Genomic DNA, 21619 nt, shown 5'->3' with positions numbered 1-21619 from the left:
AGATAGATGATAGATAGATAGATGATAGATAGATAGATAGATAGATAGATAGATAGATAGATAGATGATAGATAGATAGATAGATAGATAGATAGATAGATAGATAGATAGATGATAGATAGATAGATAGATAGACAGATAGATAGATGATAGATGGATAGATAGATAGACAGATAGATAGATAGATAGATAGATGATAGATAGATAGAAAGATAGATAGATAGATAGATAGATAGATAGATAGATATAGATAGATAGATAGATAGATGATAGATAGATAGATAGATAGATAGATAGATAGATAGATAGATAGATAGATAGATAGATGATAGATAGATAGATGATATAGATAGATAGATAGATAGATAGATAGATAGATAGATAGATAGATAGATTAGATAGATAGATAGATGATAGATAGATGATAGATAGATAACTGCTGTAGACTAAAGAATCTTACACCTTGATGCTTTGAGAATCTTCAAGAATCTTCTCACAGATTCTGGAAACAAATGGTCCTTTCTCACTTGCTCTAACACACAACTTCAGTTTTTGGTCAATACTTTTGGAAGGAAATTAGCTTGATATCAAATTCGGCTCATCTTATTATGAATTCCCAGGGTCCTTTTATTCCCTGAAGGCCAGTGATTCCCTCCCCCTCCTTTAACATTCAAATGCTAGGAAGGCAGCTAGGCACAACACATTAAAAACCACAGTCAGAGGTCCCTTTACCTTTATGGCCCAGGGTATAAACAAAAGCAATAAACTTAAATGAAAAAGGAAACTCCACAGAACAGATTTAGCTATTGTGGAGGAGAACAGCCAATCATTGTCTCAAGAGGCAACAGCAGCCTCAGCCCCCAAGAAAGGAGCACATGGTTTCAGGCCAGGAGCTCTTGGGTGGACAAACATTCTCACGAGTAGCTGGATTTCTCCCTCCTGTTTAAAAGTGTGTCGTGTGCTCAGGGTCAATTATTGGACTGCTCCTGTGCAGTCTCATATCTCTGTTTCACATCCTGGTCCCTGGCCTTGTCCCCGAACTTATCTGAAGGATTCTTCAAGCACCTATCCTGAGCTGAATTTGTTAAGGATAATGGTTTAATTCCCTGAATTGGAAATGTTTGCTTATGTTGAATTGCTGGGGGCAGTTCCTATGGTAATAGCTCTCATGTGATTGGCTGACTGTGAGTCACATGAGAGAAGCATTCCATTCTATTGTGACAGTTATTCAAGTAACTGTCATTTTAACTCTTTTTTTCTGCTTCTCTCTCTCTCTCTCTGTGTGTGTGTGTGTGTGTGTGTGTGTGAGAGAGAGAGAGAGAGAGAGAGAGAGAGAGAGAGAGAGAGAGAGAGAGAGGAGAACGGCTCCTGAGAGAGACATCCCAGAATACTGCTGAGGACAGTGTGTGTTAGTGTGTGGTCTGTCTGAAGTGATCCCTAAACATTTATAGGGTGAAGCCTGAGCATGAGACTGTAAGTACAGTATATTCTTCTAAGTTATATGTTTGTGAAAGTAAAGGTTTTAAAAATAGACGTATAAAGAGTCTGGACATTGCATATCATCAATACACACACACACAGAACTGACCCTTGCTGGTGCCCAAAGGGTTCTGAACTAATCCCTGTTCTTCTCTGGTTACTGAGTTTGCATGGTCAATCTGCTAATGGGTTAGCTTCTTTACTTATAAGAAAGTGCACCTGTTGCTGTTCTTGGGTAGGAACCAGGACATCCTGAAAGGTTGATTTATTTGGGGTGCTACAACTGAGAAGATGCTCTGCTTTGAAGCCATCTACAACATCTCTCTTGCCAATAGCATATGAACCACGAGCCTAAAGATCTTATGGTTCAGGTAGGTATCTACAGGTAGGTGGAGATATTTCAAGTGACATGGTCCCAAGCTGTTATGAAGTTAGGACATCTGTGTTTGGATGTGCAACAGCTTGAAATAGCTAAAATCACAATTGGGCAAGTGGTTGACAAGGAAAAACCCTTTTTCTTGGTGGTGGCATAATTACAGAATGTTCTCTCCAGGGCAGCTTCCTTGGTCAATTTGTAGTCTGAGGCTTAGACCTATTATTCACCCAGGCATTCACCTGATTTTGGATGCTGTTCTATTTCATTACTATTCTTCCCTTCTGCTTTTTGGTCTATTTTACTTGTATAGCTGATTTGTTCTTGATATTCTGCCTATATTTCTCCTAGCCGCTCTGAGAAGTTTGTGATTTAAAAGAATTTTTTTACATAAGCAAGTGATGGAAACACCCCGTAACCATTTCAAAAATAAAATTCCAAGATGTTCTTACAATAAACATTTCTTAAATTATTATACTTAATAAACATAAGGCACCAAGATTTGGCTTGAAACCAAAGATTTATTTTAGCTGATGGATTTGACTGTGGGACAGGGTGTTCGTAGGGAAATGTCTGTATGAAGAAAGTCCATGTGGTGTATAAACTAAAACGAACATTTTAAAGTAATTGCAAACCCTTCTGTAGCAGACTGTTTTCTGAAATTTTTATTACTCATGGCTAAAACTATTGTATCAATAAGTGAGCAGCTGTCTGAGATCTGTCTGGGATTCAGTGTCTCTAGTTCGCTATAAATATTCCAAGCAGCCTCTCTAAAATGTCAACTTTCTTATCCTACATATGGCTCCTTCAAAAGATCTAGGAGAGGAGACAAGCAATATGCTTCCAGTTTCCTGTTCTCATTAACAAACTTTTCAAGCTGCCCCATGACACTGCCAGAAGCAATGTAGGCATTAATTAATATCTGTGTACACTGCCTTGGTTCATTCAAGCTCGGTTTGCAATTGAGCAAGGGCTGGTTTCAGATTTTCTCTGGCTCGCCGATTGAGTATTGACCAATACACAAGCGAAGTGGAGAGTGTCTGGGGATGGAGGTCAAGGGTGATGGTACTGTACATCAGCAGGCCATCACAACCCAAATTAGCCAGAGGCAACACAGCTCTTTTTCACAGAGGATGCTGAGAGAGAGATCCAGGTATAGGTCCAGGATAATCTGTAACTAGAGGTCTCCTGTCAACAGTTATAAATGTTTGATGGACAAAGATCACATAGATATGGAATTTAAGACTAAACAGGATATATCTGACTATGCAGATAATGGAATGGTTTTTTTTTAATGGTATACATAAATATGCATTAGATACTGTGACTTGGGAAAATCATTATAAACTGCTACTATTAAACAGATGGTGTTATACTTCTACCAGATTACAAAAGACGTTTGTTAATCTAAATAATTCTTGTTGTTAAGACAAAGTAAAAGGTCTCTCTCTCTCTCTCTCTCTCTGCATATTATGAGTTTTGAGTCTTCACTTCACTTTCTACTTGGAAGACCACAATTACTGTGATTAAACTGGCATTATTTAGGACACTTAATGATCCTGCTGGTAGCCAGAACTGTTGGAGTACACTTTAACAGTTATTTCTTTTTCTTGGTTCAGATCGCTAGCCCTTTGGTATTAAATAACCCAAATGCAGATTGCTTTGAATAAATTGACAGGTTTACATAATCGGAAGCAAAGAAAGCAAGCCTTCCTTTAGGTTACCTGTGGAATAACTCCGCTCAAATACTTCCCAAATGTAGCATTATCTTTCTGCACAAGAATAACCCAGTAATCTGGAAATCACTCCCTCCTTAGCCCTCTTAATCGCAGTTTGACACCATATGCAGATAGGTCACACTGTCTCTTGGTAGGTTCTGACCACAATTTATGAAACACCGAATTGCAATTTCCCTCTGTTATTCCCTCCACCACCTTCTGCAGCACAAAGAAAGCAAAAAAGATTCAGATGCAGGTGAAGGTAAAAGAAAATCTAACGGTACACTGGGACCTCGCCCCTGCAGAGATGCTTCAAGAATTCAAACCTGCTTTGGGCATTTAAAGTGAACACCTGAAGATGGCATCTAGTTCATGTGTCCAAGCTGCACCCATCGTCCCCATCTTCACAGGCAACCTTCATACCTGAAGAGTGAAAGGGGCTTCTAACTATGTTCAGTTGAATCTGTTTAGATGGCCCTGCATGACCAGGAAACCTGGGTTAGCTCATGGAGCGCATTCATTCAAGCACACTTGAAACCCACTTCAGATTTTACCTCTCCACACCGGTCAAGGGGTCAAGGAGACTGGAGGGTGGTGCATGTCCCATGGCCCCTTTACGTTTATCCATGTGATGCTTTGTGAATTCCTATATGGAATTAATCAATTCACACTTCTCAGACTAAACTGTCCACTTAGCTGTTTTGCTGGATTTTGCACTTCTCAAAATATTGTGATGCAGAGCTCAGCTGTTTGAATGTTTTTAAACACACACACACACACACACACACACTTAAATACAGAATTTTTTTTGGGGGGGTGACCATTTAAGCATGTATTTTGAATAAATGTTTGAGAACTGATTTTTAAAAAAACACACAGAGACTGATTCATGCAGAAAGGGGATGGAATTACAGTCATACCTTGAATCCTGAACACCTTGGTACTCAGACGTTTTGGCTCCCGAACACCATAAAACCGAAAGTGAGTGTTCCGGTTTGTGAACGTTCTTTGGAACCCGAACATCTGATAAGGCTTCTGTGGCTTTCAATTGGCTGCAGGAGCTTCCTGCAGCCTATCGGAAGCTACGCTTTGGTTTCTGAATGTTTTGGAAGTTGAATGGATTCCAAGGTATGGCTGTACTGGTTTGGAGATGTGAAAGTGGCCAGGCCAGAAATAAACAGATTTGCCCCTCCATTTGCTTATATTATGAGTCTCCATCAAGCACACTTCATGATGATGGGAATTAACCACCCTCATTCCCCCATATGTAAGAAAACAGAAGAGAGATTATTTTAGTGGTAAAAGAGGAGAAAATGCTTGAATAATTTGAATAGCTATAGCCGCGGCATCTTGTCTTTTTCTCAAAAATGCTAAAACTCCTTGAAGTGATAGAATTATTCATTACTTCTTATACTTGTTTTGTAGGAAGTTAAGAGGGTGGAAGGGGGCTTTCATTGTAATTCAGAATAAGAAATATTGACCCCACTTACAAAGAAATCATAACAGGCCCATGAACAAGACTGACTGCTTTTATTCTAATAACACTTTATGACAATTTAGGATGCAACGAAAGTGCTAAGGGAAACGTTTCCATATCAAAGAAAAGTTGAAAGAAAAGTTAAAAGAACTGAAACTATTAAGAAAAAGTAAGAAGCTGATATTCTCCCCAGTGCCATGTTAATTTAGTTCTAAACATTTATTTTATTTTATTTTATTTAAAAGCCCTACTTCAACAAAGTTTTGCTACAAGAGTGGTTAAATGGGGGCTGAATGATAATACTGTCACATCAGCTGGATTCACGGAGATGGAAAACTATTTAAAATGCTCATCAATGGTTCCTCATAAAGCTGGAGGTACTTTCAAGGGGGGGTCATGACAGCTGCCTTCTGATCTGCATACACTTCAATATTTTTATCAATGACCTAGATGAAGGTATGGAAGAAACAATGTTCGAATCCGCAGATAATACCAAATTAGGAGGGATAGCTAACCTCTCAGGATGTTGTTGTTTAGTAGTTTAGTCGTGTCTGACTCTTCATGACCCCATGGACAGGAGCACACCAGGCACTCCTGTCTTCCACTGCCTCCCGCAGTTTGGTTAAACTCATGTTAGGAGCACATCTCAGGACAGAGGAATAAAATACGACTGGAACTTGATAGGATAGAAAATGGGTCTGACTCTCACAAAATGAAAATCAATAGAGGCTGATGCAAACATCTGCCCTTAAGGAAAAATACATCCCACAGCCAGGATGTCCAGTGGGCTGGACCGATTGTAATTGTAGATGAGGATGGAGGAGAATTTTATTTAGTCCACATTTTAAGTGAGCCAACCTAACTTGCATATTCTGAAAGACAACACACATCAAATTCACCAAATTCATCAAATTCTCAATGTCTCAAAATTTGCTATCGCCACTACCCAGCAAGAATGAGGTGAGCGGTCTTTTGTGGTAAATTATTGTTTAGGTATACTAAGTAAAGGTCAAGGGACCCCTGACCATTAGGTCCAGTCGTGACCAACTCTGGGGTTGCGGCGTTCATCTCGCTTTACTGGCCAAGGGAGCCGGCGTACAGCTTCTGGGTCATGTGGCCAGCATGACTAAGCCGCTTCCGGCGAACCAAAGCAGCGCATGGAAACGCTGTTTACCTTCCCGCTGGAGCGGTACCTATTTATCTACTTGCACTTTGACGTGCTTTCAAACTGCTACGTTGGCAGGAGCAGGGACCGAACAACGGGAGCTCACCCCGTCACGGGGATTCGAACTGCCGACCTACTGATTGGCAAGTCTTAGGCTCTGTGGTTTAACCCACAGTGCCACCCACGTCCCTAGGTATACTACATATTTGGGGGGGAAATGAATAAATACAAATTTTAATACAGATTGGGGAATGTCACAGATTAATGCAGAAACAGAGTGAGACAGACTTACGAATAAGTCCATGCAAAATTGACATGGACTAGGAAAAGACTGATCCACCCGTCCCTAAATGCAGTTTAACAGCACCTGAAAGTCCACATGTTCCCTATGCCTGATACAGACAAAATGAAAGAAGTTCAGCGTGGAAACGCAACAAAGATGGCCAGCAGCATGGAAAGCAATGCAGGGGAGACCATGATCCAAGCCATGAAACTCCGAGAATGACCAAGGGCAAGTCACTTTCTCTGAACCCAACCCAGCCATCTACAGAGCATTGCCCTTCAGAGATCATAGAATTCCTGCAATGCAGGAATCTCAGCCAAGGCATCCATGACAGAAGGCCATCCAGCCTTTTGGACTGCATCCCCCATCATCTGCACCCCATGGTGTGGAGCTGATGGGAATTGTGGGCCATCAATACTTGGAGATTGAGAACAGCTGGCCTAACCTAACTCCCAGGATTGGCATGATCAGAAAATGGCCCTACCTCATGCCTTGGGCTCATTTGAGGAAGGGCAAGATATGAATTAAAAGAACCCCCAACTGCATCTAACACATTGCTGGGCTCTGGGTCTTTCTGCTGACAGGCAACGAGTGGGTGAGACCTTTGTGGGATGTCTCTGAGTAGGAGAAGTAGGAGGCATTTTCATTCAAACAGCAGGATAAGGCAACCACCCCACCCGCCCTATCGCCAGCCTGCCAAGTTTATTCCCCTAGCTACTGTGCACTCTGCAAAATAAGACATCTTCATTCAGTTTCTGTTCAACCATGTTTGAAATGTAAATTCTCACTCTGGCTTTCCCTCCCCCTTTAGAGAATATGGATATAAATGGAATGGAAGAGCTCAAACGACGGTTTGCAGAATTCTGTATATCTGAGGGAGGGGAAAACCTAAATTTCAGCTAATGCATTGCTCGAAGCAGCAGCGACTTGGAATCTAGTTTGGTCCTTATATTCCATATGTTAAGCCATTGCCACTGTTTTATTCTCATGACCCCTCCCTCTGTTCAATTAATGTGGTGGTAAGGGAGCCTACTTTTTGAAATATAGAAGTGGAGAAAATTAAAAAATGTATTTTAGGATTTTCAGAACAGAACAGCTATAATCCCATGCACACTTACACAAGAGTAAGTATCAATGAACTTAATGTTTTACTACTTAGCTAGACATGTACTGTAAAGGACTGTGCTCTGTAGCACTGGTTTTAAATCTTTTAAAACTCTTACCATTAAGTAGGTCAGACCATAAAGAGAATATAGTATGCAATGCTTTGTACCTAACACCACTGGCAGATTTAAGACATTGCTGTAATTTTCGCCAGAAAGAATAGTATCAGAAGCTTCGTAACCTTTTCAGAAACCAGGGAGGTGATTTCTCTTTCTTATACCTGGGGCTATAAACAAACAAAACAAAAAAACACTTCTGGGCCGGGGAACAAATTTTTTGAGATGCAACACAGTGTGGCCGATTCCTTTTGAAAATAGGAAGCCGTGCTATTTGTTTATGTGTTTAAAGCACCCACAAGGCACCTTACAAAGCATGAAACAAACATGTCCGTATCCTAAGCACTTTATAGCTTATGTTGGTGAAAGTGCAAGATCCCACACAAGTTATCCAGAGGTTTTCATCAGATATAATAATAAGCAAGAAATCACACATTGTTTTTTACTCATTAGGAAAACTCTATAATCTTGATAGATTCCTAATACAATACTGGAATGCTGATTTATTCACATAGAACCATGAAGGGCCATCTATAGTATGCACCTACAGGCTGTCTATGGTTCAAATCATCCAGCAAAGGATGACCCTGAGGCAACCTATTCTGCCATCAAACTTAGGACGTTTCCATTGGAAATTTTATGGTAAAGATAATATGAGATCTTCACAAAGCTCCATTGGGGCTGCGTGTCACAACAACATTAAAATGGCATTGCTCAATCAAACCAGCAAGTCCAACATTCTGCAGCCACCATTTTTATGTATTTATTAGATTAATATACCACCTTTCCTCCCACATTATGAACGTAATTTACGCAGCATAATAATACAAACAGAACACACGTAATACAGCACAATAATGAAACAATCACAATAGCAGTCTCCACTACACACACATTTAACAAGTTATAGATTATTTAATGGCCCCCGCTTGGACTCCTCCAATGCGCTCTACGTGGGGCTACCTTTGAAAGTGACCCGGAAACTACAACTAATCCAGAGTGCGGCAGCTAGATTGGTGACTGGGAGCAGCCACCGAGACCACATAACACCGTTCTTGAAAGACCTACAATGGCTCCCAGTACGTTTCTGAGCACAATTCAAAGTGTTGGTGTTGACCTATAAAGCCCTAAATGGCCTCGGTCCAGTATATCTGAAGGAGCGTCTCCACCCCCATTGTTCTGCCCAGACACTGAGGTCCAATGCCAAGGGCCTTCTGGCGGTTCCCTTGCTGCAAGAAGCCAAGTTACAGGGAACCAGGCAGAGGGCCTTCTCAGTAGTGGCACCCGTCCTGTGGAACGCCCTCCCACCAGATGTCAAAGAGAAAAACAACTACCAGACTTTTAGAAGTCTTCTGAAGGCAGCCCTGTTTAGGGAAGCTTTTAATGTTTGATAAACTATTGTATTTTAATATTCTGTTGGAAGACTCCTAGAGTGACTGGGGGGTGGGGTGTAAATAATATATTATTATTATTATTATTATTATTATTATTATTATTATTATTATTACCTGGTTAAAGAGGAATGTTTTTGGCTGGTGCCTAAAGACACGTAATGATGGCACCAGGCAAGCCTCTTTGGGAAGAGCATTCCACAGATTCACAGCCACCACAGAAAAGGCTCATTCTTGTATTGCCACCTCCAGACTTGTATGGAGGAGGCACATGAGGAAGCACCTCAGATGATGATCACAGGGTCTGGCTTGCTTCATATGAGAAGAAGCAGTCCTTGAGGTAAAAAAAGAAAAGAAAAGGTAAAGGACCCCTGAATGGTTAAGTCCAGCCAAAGGCGACTATGGGGTTGTGGTGCGCATCTCGCTTCAGGCTGAGAGAGCCGGCATTTGTCCACAGACAGCTTTCCAGGTCATGTGGCCAGCATGACGAAACCGCTTCTGGTGCAACGGGACACTTCCTACGTATGTGACTACAGCAAGAATGTTACTTGCCCAAAAATGGGAAATAGAAGATATCCCAGCAAAGGAAGAATGGATACAAAAACTTATGGAGTACACAGAAATGGCAAAACTTTGTAAAAGAATGGAAACTTTATAAAATAATGGAAATGGTTTAGTGAATATTTACAGATAAATTGTAAACAGAGAAGAACCAGCAGTTTCATAAGAGTATATATTTAAAGAAGATGAATAAATGAGCAAACTGGGTTAATATGCAGAAGATATTAAAAATAAATTGAAGGAACTGCAGAAAGAGGGGGAAGGAAGTCAAGTTTTGAAATGTCAAAATGATAGTAAAATTAATGAAATGTTTAAACCTGAAAAGTATAATTTTTTTATGTTTTAAAAAGGGGGATTAGGCAAATTCTGGGAGGATAAAGCTATCAGTGGCCTGATCCATCAGGGATCTTCTCAAGCTCTCAAAGAAGGAATGAAAACTCTCATTTGTTGAAGGTGATGGACTATATGGGATTGGCAGAAATGACTGGCAGAATCTGGGACCAGGGAGAAGAGTCAGTGGAAGAAGATTGGAAGAAATTTAAAGACTACCTAGAGAAATATTGTAAAATTAATGAATGTTAGATTGATGTTGGATAGAAATTAAGTGGTTTCCAGCTGTAATGTTTTAAGAGTATATGAAAAAAGTGTTATAACCAGGTAAAAATCTAATGGTAAGGATTTGCTGAACCAACAATTTGAAGTGGAATACAAAAAAGGGAGGCATGAGGAGGTCCGGGAAACAAGCTAAAGGAAAATTAGCAATAGAAAATCTGTGTGTTTTTAACTATTTTTATTTTGTATTTTTGTTATTTTTTTCATTTTTATTGTAATACTTTAAAAAATCTTAATAAATATCCTATAAAAAAAAAAGAAAACTCTCATTTGTTGTCCACGCCTAGTGCTCTGAGTTCTGCTGCCGCTGGATGTGGAGATTTAATTCCACTTAGCTATTGTAGTTAATATCTCTTGATGGACCTCACCACTGTCTCCTCTCTGTCTATTTTTGTTTAGAGTTTCAGCTGCCTGCAAAACTTGATGTCAGGAAAGAATGTTGTTTTCCCCTCAGGCCGTTTGGATATTGGACATGTTTTTGTTTGTAGAAACCTTCCGAATGACTGAAAGATCCCCATTAAACTGTTCATAGACGTGAAAGGCAGGGCACCGAAATAAGAGACATTCATTATGTAAAGCGAACAGTGGGGGATATTTCTGAACACGAAAGGGAGGACATGACAGTGCCCTTTAAAGTGTGTTTCTCTCAACGGCGGCGAGCAAATCTTCTCTGGGTTCAATTACATGCCTGTCAGGCCTGAAGTGGAACCAACCACCATGCCAGGAAAATGCAGCTGTGACAATTCCCTGTCTGCATTAAAACGAACATCTCGTTGGCAATTGACAATCTCAAAATGCACTGAGACTCCCTGATCTTTTTCTTTTCTCGCCTGTCCTGTCAGCGGCATTCTCCTCCCCTTTACAGTCTTGATTGCTTTATAAATAAAGGAACCTCTGCACACGCAAGCCTCTTCTAATGTGTACAGGTGTTTATGGTTGGTTTCTTTCAAAATTGGGTTTCAGTTATTGCTTAGCTTTCCACAAACGCAATCCCAATGGAGTTTTCTTTAAAAAGTTTAGGGCGGGCGGGGAGGAAGAGGTTTGCTTCAGAACATAATTCAGGCATGACATGTCTCTTCCACTGACTGTGATAATTTGGATAACCTGCCTCAGAGACTGTCCTCCTAAGAGCAGCTACAGGCATATTTGGTTTATTCAAATGATGCTTTTTTTTTTATCCAGGGAGAATCAGAGATTTTTCATGGAACCATATTCCAAGGTAGCAGGGGGGCACAGAGTTGAGAAGGAGGAGAGAAAGAACAGGGAAAAGCTGACTGCAAAGTAGGAGAACAATAACAGTTTCTATGACTGGGACACGGCTTGTTATTTTGAGTTTGTATTTTGCACAATTTGTATACGGTGCCTGTATGATAATGTGTGGTTTACCATGCCTAATAAAGGATCTTGATTGATTGAACAAGAGTTTCAGTCTGAGTTTGATCTGGAAAAGAGGTAGGGAAATATTTTTGGAGGAGGGGAGCTAGATCAGAAACTGACCAACCCTCCGCAGGCCACGTTTGGCTAAAGCACACCCAACTGCCCATGCCCCTTCGTCATATGATGACAAGGGCAGGAAAGCTAATACCATGGCTGCAGTGGCACTATCAGAAGTGTGCACACCACATAGGCGGGCACTTTTTGTTTGCCAGGGAAGGGACAGAGGAACAATCAACATACGGCTCAACTGTCCTGTTTTAAGAGGGATATCCCAGATTTCCAGAAGCTGACCCAGTTTCTAATCCCAATCCCAGATGTTGGGGAAAATATATAATTTATCTTAAAAACCATTGTAACACTTGTAGTTTAATGGTGAATTTTGGACACAACGGAGAGGTAAAAGGTATGGATTACTATAAAAGATGTAGGAGGAAATGATTAACTCACTCTACGTGGGGCTCCCCTTGAGACTGACCCAAAAACTCCAGTGAGTGCAGAACACCGTGGCGAGACTCCTTATGGGGTCCTTGCTGTGGGATCACATTCAGCCGGTGCTATACCAGCTGCAGTGGCTCCTGGTGGAGTAGAGGATCAGGTTTAAGGTGCTGGTTTTAACGTTTAAAGTCCTGTATGACCTAGGACCCTCGTACCTACAGGACCGCCTCTCTTGGTATGTCCCACAGAGGACCTTACAGTCTTCAAATAAAAACATCTTGGAGATCCTGGGCCACAGGGAGGTTAGGCTGGCCTCAACCAGAGCGAGGACTTTTTCAGCCGTGGCCCCGATCTGGTGGAACGCTCTGTCACAAGAGACTAGGGCCCTGTGGGACTTGACATCTTTCCACAGGGCCTGCAAGACAGAGCTGTTCCACCAAGCCTTTGGCCAAGGCACAGTCTGACCTCTTCTGTAATCCTCATAGAACTCTAGCCCAATGGTTGCCATTAATTTGATTCTGAATTGATTTTAGAATGTATCTCAATTAATTGACTGTGATTTTATGGAAACTGTGCTATTTTTACTGTTGTTAGCCGCTCTGAGCCCGGCTTTGGTTGGGGAGGGCGGGATATAAATAAAATTTTATTATTATTATTATTATTATTATTATTATTGTCAGGGTTTCAGGGAGAGAAGAGCAGATGGGGGAGGAGACAGAGAGCGAGGGGGAAGAATCCCAGAGAGATGAGGAGGAGGATGACGATGCCCAAAGGTCATCCATGAGTCTGACCAGTGAGTCAGAGGACTCCCAAAAGGGGGCCCCCCTGGTCAGACCAAAGGGGGGACAAGGGGGAAGCAGTGAGGAGCAGGGGAGCGAAGGGAGAAGCCCCAGTGGGAGTTGGAGACAGGAGCCGGCTTCTCAGCCGGAACGGAGTGAAGGGGGTGGAGTTACCAGTGTGTCAGAGGGAGCAGAGCAAGAAAGAGACAGGGGAAGGAGATCGGAGCAGGGCGCTCAGCCGGAAGGGGTGGAGAGCAGCACCGGGAGCAGTGTAGCGGTCGAGAGAAAGGTCAGGAGCAACGTACGCGCGCCAAGTTCAAATGTAGAGGCGCGCGGAAGTGAGGAGAGCCCTGGGGAGGAGCCCGGCCCCAAAGCGAGAAGGAGGGGGGCAGAGGCGTCAGAGGATTCAGCCTCGGGCGAGTCCCGGCGAGGGGGAACCCAGGGGGGCAGAAAGACCCTGCGGAAAAGGAAGGAGAGGAAGAGGTGGTCCAGGACTAGCCTCTTAAATTGGTGCCTCGGCGGGACAGATTCAGAGGGGACTTCAGCGGTCTAACGTTACAGACGTAGAGTCACAAAGATGGAATGTAAACGCAACCATGATCTTCAATAAAGACTTTCTGTAAATAAACCGGATCGGAGTTGGGTCTCTTGTGAGCTGGGACCAAACGGGTGGCTCTGACAGTAAGTCCCCTCTCCAGAACGCAAAAAATTTTTTTTTGCAAAGCTCACCAACGGGAGCAGCCATGAGCGCGGAGGAACAGCTGCTTACGCTGAGGAATCAAGTTACCGAACTCACAGCTGCAGTCATTGCATCGCAGAAGAAGAATGACGAACTGGACAAGGCTTGCCAGGACCTGCGAACAAGGTGGGAGCAGGCAGGCAGGGCAGGGGTCCCGGGTTCCAGATCGGAGGGCGTTGCACTTGGACGGCGGGGGGGCGCCCTAGTTACGCACTTTAATGGCAACCCGCAAGACTACCCTAACTTCAGGGCAGACGTCGTGTATGCACTGCATTTACTCCGTCATGATTTTAAAGATGAGGAGGAGAGAGTGGGGTTCATAATTTCGCATCTGCATGGGGAGGCCAGAGCTTGGCTGCGCAATTTGTGGCACGAAGATGGCCCTGCCCGCCGCAATTCTGATGAATTTATTAAAGCGATGGATGCTTGTTTCCAGTCCTCTGTGGATGTGGATATTGCGCGTAGACAGATGCACGGACTGCGGCAAGGCAAAGCCACTGTACGTCAATATCATTCCAAGTTCTTTGCATTACTAACTGCGTTGGGCTGGGAGAAGGATAGTAAACCAGTCAGAGATCTTTTCTGGGAAGGTCTTAGCCCCCCCGTCAAGGATGAGATCGCCAGGGGGGATAGACCCCAGACCCTAGAAGACGTAGTGCAACGGGCTTTGGCTATAGGAATCCGACATGAGGGACGCCCGTGGCACGAGGGGGAGGGACCCCAGGCGCGTGCACCAGCGAGAACCCCCCCTTTTGTCCCCAGGGACTTCAGCCAGACGCACCCCTCGCCCTTGGGGAGGCAAGGAGAAGAGCCGATGGAAATTGGTGGTGCTAGGGCTCAGACACCATCCAGAGCCCCTGTTTCCGGTGCAGTGAAGGCGAAGCCTCCTAGAGGGACCAGGAAATGTTACATCTGTGACAGTGCACACCATATGGCGAAAGAGTGCCCCCAGAGGCTCCAAAAACACACTGCAGCTCTAGCAACAGTGGCAGCGGAAGTGGTGCAAAGAGAGCAGCCTCAGGGAAACGACAGTGCCTGGCTGGAAGCGGAGCTACTGGGGCTCAGCCAGGCGGATCTGTAGAACAGTCCCCAGCACCCTTGCAACGCACAGACCCGTTACCACCCAAGCCAGCAGTGCAACTCACTGCAACCCTTCAGCTGCCAAATGGACAATCCCTGGAAGTTCCCATCACGATTGATTCAGGAAGCAATGCGGATTTTGTGGGAATACAATTTGTCAAGCAGCATAGCATAGCGCTCCTGCCTGCAACGACGCCTCTGAACGTGGTCACAGTGGACGGCAGGAAATTGCTGGGAGGGCAAGTTGTGCAGCAGACGCCTCCCATGGTGATGCAGATTGGAAATCATCGAGAACTCATTAGCTTCAATGTCACCCACCTGTCAGACACGCCCATTGTGTTAGGCATGAGTTGGCTGGAGAGGCATAGTCCCGCTGTAGCGTGGTACCAGCGGCAGATCACCTTCTGCTCATCGTATTGTGCTCAGCATTGCATCCAAACCAATCAGGAGGAAGGAGCTGAGCAGCAACTGCACCTGGGCATGGTGCAGGCAGTGCCTCACAAGTACGAGGGATTCTTGGAGGTTTTCTGCGAGAAAGAAGCTGACAAGTTGCCGCCTCACAGGCCTTACGACTGTGCGATCGACCTGGTGCCAGGGGCGCAGCTGCCAACTGCAAAGCTGTATTCCATGTCTGAGGACGAGATGCAAGAGCTTAGAGAGTTCATAGAGCATAATCTGAAGCGCGGGTTCATCCGGGAATCCAAAGCAGTGGGAGGCAGTCCTGTTTTCTTTGTGAAGAAGAAAGACACGCCCCAAAAAAGACTCATTGTGGACTACCGGTTCATAAACAGACTGACTAAGCCCAAGGCTTTTCCCATGCCCAAGATTGACGACCTCCTAGCGACCGTTAGGAAGGGTAAGATCTTCACCAAGTTGGATTTGCGTGGAGCGTACAACCTCATCCGCATCCGGAAGGGCGATGAGTGGAAGACTGCCATGTTCACGCCTCTAGGCACGTATGAATACAGAGTTATGCCGTTTGGTCTCCAAAATGGCAGCCACGTTTTCCAAGCATTTATGCATCACGTGCTGGCGGGACTCCTCTACAAGAAGTGTGTATGTTTTCTCGACGACATCCTGATTTTCTCGGAATCGCCGGAAGCTCACGAGAAGGATGTAAAGGAGGTCCTACAGAGGTTGCAGGAGCACAGGCTGTACGCCAAGTTGGAGAAGTGCCAGTTTGATGTGACGGAGGTGGATTTCCTTGGCTACAAGCTGTCCGACGAGGGGCTGGCCATGGACAGAGTCAAGGTCCAAGCGGTGTTGGACTGGAAGAGCCCACGCAATCGGAAGGAGGTCCAGAGATTCATCGGATTTGCCAATTTTTATCGCAAATTCATCAAAGGTTTTGCAAATGAGACGGCAGCAATCACGGACACCCTCAGTTCCAAGAAGAAGAAGTTCGCTTGGACGGAACAGGCAGAGCGCTCTTTTCGGAAGCTTAAAAGCCTCTTCGCCTCCGAGGAGCAGCTGCTGCACGTGAATCCCGGCAGGCCCATGCGGGTGGAAACCGACGCGTCAGACAGAGCGGTTGGAGCCGTCCTTCTGCAGGAGGATCCGCAAGGCAATTGGAGGCCGGGTGCCTTCTACTCCCGGAAGCTCAGCAAGACGGAGCGGAACTACACCATATGGGACAGGGAGCTGTTGGCCATTCATGCAGCTTTCAAAGCGTGGCGACACTTCCTCATAGGAGCCAAGCACACAGTGCAGGTCCGCACGGATCACAAGAACTTAGAGTATTGGCGAACGGCAAGGCTGCAGACCCAAAGACACATGCGCTGGGCAGAATTCTTTGCGGATTTCGACTTCAAAATAGAATACATCCCGGGAGACTCCAATGTTATCGCAGACGCGCTCTCCAGGAAACCGCAATACCTGGAGGAGACGACACCAATTGCAGCGAAGCACATTTTCGCACCACAGGCGTGGGCGTGCGCTGCCATCGCAGTCGACCTGGACGCGGTGCGACGCGCGTTGCAAGCGGATCAATTTGCACAGTCCAAGATGGAGGAGCTCCGCAGCGGGTCGCAAAGAGACGATGAGTTCCAGTTGCGGGACGGACTCTTAACTCGCAAGGGTGCCCTCTACGTGCCTAACGATGAACTTTGCGCAAAGGTTCTGCAGCAATTGCACGACGCCCCCAGTGCGGGCCACTTCGGCAAGGAGAAGACAATAGAATTAGTGGCCAGGGACTTTTGGTGGCCCCAGATGCGGGGAGAGGTGGCGGATTACGTCGCCAGGTGTGACACCTGTCAGAGGTCCAAACCAGTACACCAGAAGCCGGCGGGATTGTTGGAACCGCTGGAAACGCCGCAGCAACCGTGGGAGAGGGTAGCACTGGACTTTGTTACTGACCTGCCCAGCTCCAGGGGCAAGACGGCGGTGCTGGTGGTTGTGGACTTGTTCACCAAGATGGCGCACTTCATTCCTTGTGCCAAGGTGGCGACGGCAGAACAGACCGCCAAACTCTTCATCGACCACGTGTTCAGAGTGCATGGACTACCGCAGTCCGTCCTGTCCGACAGGGGGCGCCAATTTGTTTCCAACTTCTGGCAGAAGCTTCTGGGTATCCTGCACGTCAAGATCGACCTAGCGTCGGCGAGACATCCACAGACCAACGGCCAAGCAGAGAGGGGCAACGCGATCATGCAGCAGTACCTGAGGTGTTACGCCAATCAGCGACCAGCAGCGTGGGTGGACTACCTGCCGATGGCTGAGTTTGCCTACAACAACACGAAGCACGCATCGACCGGGGTGACGCCGTTCTTCGCGAACAATGGCCGTCATCCCAGAACCTTTCCGAGACTTATAACGCCAGGAGAGGGGGTGCCTCAAGAGGCCGACCAGTTCGCAGCAGAGTTGCAAGAGGTGCATGAGGAGCTGCGGAGACATTTGGAGCTGGCCAAGCAGGCCTATAAGGTGCAGGCGGACAAGCACAGAAGGGCGGGAGAGGACATCCAGGTGGGGGACTGGGTATGGTTAGCGGCCCAAGCTATGCCAGCCAAATCGTTAGCCAAGAAGAAGCTAGGACACAGGCAGCTAGGACCATACCAAGTTGAGGCTAGGATCAATCCGGTAGCATTTCGCCTGGCCCTTCCAGAAGGCTCCAGAGTGCACCCGGTCTTTCATAGGTCGGTGCTCACTCCCTACAAGGCCCCACACAGGTTTCAAGAGTCAGAAACAGTACCAGACCCACGCAAAGGGGCACCCAAGAGGGGGGGTCGCCTAGGGCCGAACCCCTTAACGAGGTCACAGAGATACTGGACTCGAGATGGGGGGACGAGGGGGTTGAATACTTTCTCGCCAGGGAGGGCACCCCAGCCACTGCCAATAGTTGGGTGCCAGGCTACGCGTTAGACGAACCCCTTTTGAAAGAAGAGTTCCATGCACTTTTCCCACATAGACCCATGCCAGCGGAGTACTTTGATGACTGGCTTTTCACACCCACATTGTCAGATAGCACGTTCAGGGGTTTCTCTTCCCCCGAGGAAAGAACACCAGAATCAAGCCCGCCCAGGGGATCGTGCTCGGGGGTGGACACGGAAACCCCTTATTGGTGGGAGGAGCAACCAGAGGAGGAATGGCGTAAGAGGTGGATGATAGGTCCTTGGCGGGCAGCACCAGAGGAAGTAGCAATGGAAGAAGAGACTGAGAAGCCTTTGGGTGAAGAACCCGAGTTCGAACACACATACACAGAACTGCCAGCAGAGAACATTGACGTAGACGACCTGTATCCTGAGCCTACCCCCGAAGAGCCGCAGTTTCCACAACCGGCCCCCGGCGAGCGGGAGGGGGGAAGGGGGGGCTTCGAGGGGGGGATGGATGTCAGGGTTTCAGGGAGAGAAGAGCAGATGGGGGAGGAGACAGAGAGCGAGGGGGAAGAATCCCAGAGAGATGAGGAGGAGGATGACGATGCCCAAAGGTCGTCCATGAGTCTGACCAGTGAGTCAGAGGACTCCCAAAAGGGCCCCCCCCTGGTCAGACCAAAGGGGGGACAAGGGGGAAGCAGTGAGGAGCAGGGGAGCGAAGGGAGAAGCCCCAGTGGGAGTTGGAGACAGGAGCCGGCTTCTCAGCCGGAACGGAGTGAAGGGGGTGGAGTTACCAGTGTGTCAGAGGGAGCAGAGCAAGAAAGAGACAGGGGAAGGAGATCGGAGCAGGGCGCTCAGCCGGAAGGGGTGGAGAGCAGCACCGGGAGCAGTGTAGCGGTCGAGAGAAAGGTCAGGAGCAACGTACGCACGCCAAGTTCAAATGTAGAGGCGCGCGGAAGTGAGGAGAGCCCTGGGGAGGAGCCCGGCCCCAAAGCGAGAAGGAGGGGGGCAGAGGCGTCAGAGGATTCAGCCTCGGGCGAGTCCCGGCGAGGGGGAACCCAGGGGGGCAGAAAGACCCTGCGGAAAAGGAAGGAGAGGAAGAGGTGGTCCAGGACTAGCCTCTTAAATTGGTGCCTCGGCGGGACAGATTCAGAGGGGACTTCAGCGGTCTAACGTTACAGACGTAGAGTCACAAAGATGGAATGTAAACGCAACCATGATCTTCAATAAAGACTTTCTGTAAATAAACCGGATCGGAGTTGGGTCTCTTGTGAGCTGGGACCAAACGGGTGGCTCTGACAATTATTATTATTATTATTATTATTAGGCAGGGCTGTCTTAAGCATATTCAATGCCAGGGTGCAAAGATCCACCTGGTGCCCCCCCCAGGAGGGCGGAGCCAGCCTGCCACCTCAGCGACTCACTGGCTCGGTCGCCCCCGAATTCACAACACAGTGCCACTCACAGCAGAAGAGCCCATCATGGCGCTCTGACCGACAGGTGGGCTCTTCCCCGGATTCAACTCTCGGGCCCATGACTCTTGGATTGGTGCCCCTGAGAGCCCAGCGCCCGAGTGCCTCACACCCCTAGCGCCTGTGGGTAAGATGGCCCTGACAATAGGACCCACAAAGGGGAGGAGTGAAGTCCAGGAGATTCTTTGGAATCTAGTTTCTATGTTGTATGTTGGATATGTGACTTTGAAATTTTAATCTGAAAAGGCAAATAAATAAATTTATTAGAAATATATATTAAAAAACCCCATCCCAGATGTCCTGTTTTGTTTCCCATGCTCTGGCTCACACCAGAGCGTGGGACCAAAATATGGAACCACCAAAGCATACCTACATACCTTGCCCACATACACCACCCACTCTTCCTTCTCCTTCTGCTGTGGCTTTCCAATCACCGTGCTTCCGGAAGCTGGCATCACACTTCCAGAAGTGGTGCTGGATTCCAGAAGTATGGTGGCAGAGGCGGTGGCAGTGAAACAAAGGCAGGCTTGATCATTTCACTGAAGACACTCTCCATGAATGACTGACTCCCATTTCATGCATGTTCTGTATGTAGCAGGTTTGTGTCTTGTGGCTAGGACTACCATTCAAAAGTTAGCTCACAGAAAGCGTGTTCTCCATAGCAGAGAGCACGTGTTGTGGTTGGGAGATACAAGCCATCCCGTTGTTGCTGGGCAGATTTGGATAAAACCCAAGCAGCAAATGGTTAAAATTGGGTCACTGGGGAGTTTTGATTGTTGCCAATTTGGAGGAGGGGTCAGAGTCTTTAAATACAGGACGTTGGGCGTCCTCTTGGCTGTTTTGCATCGGATCGCCCGCCCTCCCTCCCTTTAATGGGGGGGGGGGTTCTTAATCGCTTGACCTTGCTATGCCTGTCATGGGGTTGTCTGCCTTGGAGCAGGGGCCTGGTAGGAATTTTGCCATCTGGCTGATTGGCTGGCGCCATTTGGTTTTTGCCTACTGCGTAGCAAATCGTCACAACTTGTAAGGTTGCGGTTAGGCATTGGTTATAATTGGTTGGTGGAGGGGTAAGTGCCTACCCCTCCAATGGTGGTGCGGAAAGGGAATTCCGTTAAAGGAATCCAGGGGCTTGCCATTCTTTTCGTCCTTGTCCCTGGCACCGGACTTGGGCCGTGCAAGCCCCACCGGAACATGAGGGTGAGAAGTGAGGAACTGATGCCCAGCTTCATTTTCTCACCCAATACTTGTTTCCCACGCTGGCTTCCGCTGGAATCCGGAAGTCAGTTCTGTCCCTGGGGCAAGGACAGATAGTCATAACCAATGCCTAAGCAACCACTCACATTTTTTGTATTTGAATAAAGTTGTGGCCAAAATTATGGCAAAAACCTTAAACAAAAATTGATATGTGATATGTGAATTTTTGGGGGGTGGTGGCATTGTGAGCCTCAACACACAATTATTTCCTGATGTCAGACATCCAGCAATCTGAGAAACAAAATGAAAATCCAAAGAGTAAATGAATAATACTTGCCTTCTTTCAACTCCGACAGGTACTCTGCCTCAGGGCTCCAGGTGTGAACACCCACTGAAAACCTCATTTCTACACATTAAGGCTGCAAGGAGAAGCCGCCCCACATAAACCAGCTATTGTTGCCCTATTGACTCTTCTCCAGGAAGTGCTATTTTCCCAGTGAAAACCCACTCTTTAGCTCTAAATTGGAATAAACAGCATTGCGCAGAAAAGCTGAACGCCGTTTGCTCATTTCATCAATTGGTTGGTGATACAGTGGTACCTCGGGTTACAGACACTTCAGGTTACAGACTCCGCTAACCCAGAAATAGTACCTCGGGTTAAGAACTTTGCTTCAGGATGAGAACAGAAATTGTGCGGCAGCGGGAGGCCCCATTAGCTAAAGTGGTACCTCAGGTTAAGTACAGTTTCAGGTTAAGAACAGACCTCTGGAACTAATTAAGTTCTTAACCTGAGGTACCACTGTATTTCTATTCCTTTTTTTATTCCGCTAAATCTCAAAGCGGCGTACAAACAGTAACGGCAGCTTAATAGAGCACGATAGGACATTTCAAATACA

The 21619-nt window shown here is 46.3% G+C and overlaps 1 long non-coding RNA gene across 1 annotated transcript; it reads left to right on the top strand.

Moving 5' to 3' along the window:
- The first annotated feature begins 1279 nt into the window (after positions 1-1279).
- Positions 1280-21224, top strand: LOC309374308. The gene is made up of 3 exons (XR_014170509.1): positions 1280-1473; positions 1690-1850; positions 21080-21224. It is a non-coding gene; the product is annotated as an uncharacterized lncRNA (long non-coding RNA).
- Positions 21225-21619: the final 395 nt, after the last annotated feature.

Source organism: Podarcis melisellensis (genome assembly GCF_964234715.1).
Source record: "Podarcis melisellensis genome assembly, chromosome: 7".
NCBI lineage: Eukaryota > Metazoa > Chordata > Lepidosauria > Squamata > Lacertidae > Podarcis > Podarcis melisellensis.
The sequence above is the reverse complement of the archived record's forward strand: the minus strand, read 5'-3'. Positions and strand labels throughout refer to the sequence as shown.